This window comes from Homalodisca vitripennis, chromosome 1 (assembly GCF_021130785.1).
Source record: "Homalodisca vitripennis isolate AUS2020 chromosome 1, UT_GWSS_2.1, whole genome shotgun sequence".
Taxonomy (NCBI): Eukaryota; Metazoa; Arthropoda; class Insecta; order Hemiptera; family Cicadellidae; genus Homalodisca; species Homalodisca vitripennis.
The window spans coordinates 113,143,828-113,146,344 of record NC_060207.1 but is presented as its reverse complement, the minus strand read 5'-3'; positions in this window follow the sequence as shown (position 1 = coordinate 113,146,344).

Below are 2,517 nucleotides of genomic sequence, written 5' to 3'. Positions count from 1 at the left end.
ATTTTGACAAGATATTTTGTTTTTATTTTGACTATGAAGGACATTTTCAAAATATTTTCCACTTGAATGAGTTTTTAAAAACGAGTTTTGGACATTTTCAAGTCACTTTGAAGATGCCAATCATGTGTATTGAGCATTTAGTCAGAGTTTCAACTTTGAAAATTGCTTGTCTATTTAAAAAAATCAATTAAAACCACAAAACTATAAATAATTCATGTCAACAAAAAATTCTTATTCCTCGAGAAAAGCTAAATTTTTCCTAACAGATTCATAAAACCTTAAAAGGAGAACATCAAAACTTCTTTACAATTTCTAAAGGGTCTATAGGAAAGACACACGAGCCGCTAAGGCCTATAATATCAATAAAGCCTGGTATAGCGGTGAAAATTTTTCAATACCTGCATAGAAAATTATTTTTGATTGTACTAAAAATCAATGAAAACACACAACCACATCAATGAGAATCCATAAAAATTGAGAACAAAATTTTTGAAGACCAAATACTAGTAGCAAATAAATACTTTTCTCTGTTTCTACTTTGGATTCGTCGGTCAAGGGACCTAAATCTTACAGGAGAGATGTTGGGGAACCGGTTGTATCCATAGCGTGGGTTGTTGTAGGTGAGGAGGAGGTCACACAAGTTATACAGTGGGTAAATACGAAAAAGACAGGCGACACCAACTATCAGTGTGGTTACTCCCACATAGCTTCAGGTGCATATTGAGACCTCTCATGAAATCGATCAATTTTTCATTTAAGAAAGGAACTTTTCCATCTATTTAAAAATAGCCAAAGTAACTTTTTAAGTAATTTTTTTTTAATGTTCTATGAAGGAGTTGTAATCTTTATGAAAAATAAAGGAATTCTGAATTCCGAACAATTTATATTCAGGAAAAACAAATTCGTAACTGACGCTATGAGTTTTCTTACTTTGCCTTTCTAAAGCGTCTGACTGTGTGTATAACAAGATATTGTTGCACCAGTTATAGAAATGCAAGATCTGGTGTTTTTCCGAATTTTATGGCTCAGCGCTTATCGTATAGGTCGAGATCAATGTCTAAAGATTTTGAATGTTGTTTAAATACAATTAAAATGTTTCATGATATCCCTCAGTGTTCCATCCTCGGACCTCTTATATTTCTGATATATGTATGAAGACTAAATTCAGTTATCCACTATGGAAAATTAATTCAAAATGCAAATGATGCGACTCTGTTTTAAAAGCAAGATCTTAAAATTTCATCTTTCATGGTATTGAATTTATTATTTTACTGAAATCAATCTAAACAAAAATCAGTTGAGATCTAATGTCATCAATTTCTGCCTTCAACCGCATGATGATAAACCATTATGCTGTATTTATGGATGATGTTATACTAGAAGAAACAGAGTTCAAAAGGTTTCATGGGATGTTCCTTGATAAAGGACTGTCCTGTAATGATCATATTGGTCATGTCTGTACTAGAGTTACGTCTGGCACATATACCCTGCGTCACCTAGCAAAATTCCTACCCCCAACAAGTCTTATGACCCCTACTATGGCCTAATGCACCCACACTTTACTCATGGAGTGAGGTTTTGAGGAAGTTGTGTTTAAAAACAAAATGGAGCGTGTTTTCAGGTTTCAGAAAATGGCTGTGAGAATCATTGACAAGTTAAACTATAGAGAGTAGTGCAAAACCTTTTAGGGAGCTGGAGTTGCTGACTCTGACTTTAAAGTGTCTCTGTACTGCAGATCAAGATAGAATTTGGTTCGTGGCAGGGATGGTCAAAATTGTGAATCCAGGGGCAGGGACAATTATATTTATTTATTCTTCCAACGGAACTACACCAGTAGTACACGTAATAAATCAAAAAGAGTATAAACCATTAATAGCACTAATAGTGTTTACATGTATAATTTAATAACAAACAGTGTTAAAAATAAATAATCAACAAAACAGCGAATTAGTAATAAATATAAGTAAGTTAACAAATAATCAACAAAAAGGTAAAAAAACAAAAGACAATAACAAATAGTTAAATATAGAAACAAGTAACAGTAATAAATGTGTGGTGTATGATAAAAACTAAATAACATCTAAGTGATAAGAAAAATTGACATATGCAAGTGTTACAATATATAACTAGCAACATGCAAGAAAAGATAAATAATCAGAACCATGCGTAAACATATCTTACATATCTTAGATGTAGATATAATCAACAACATCTAAAATAATTTAACATTAAAATAAACATTAACTAAATCCACTACATGCATACCAGCGACGTGCGTCCTTGTGTGTGTGTGTGTGTGTGTGTGTGTGCGCGCGCGCGCGGGGGGCAGGCTACTAGTTAGGTATTTACAAGGGAAGCCACTTTTCTGCTGAATGATGCGACAGTCTCATTGAAAAAGTCAACATGTGGAGCAGCATCACTTCCAGCTCTAAGAAGTCTAGAGAGACCGCTGTGGTAAGCGTAGTAAGTAGGATGGTAGCGTTTACGGAAGATGGTCATCGAATCTTGAGACGGAGA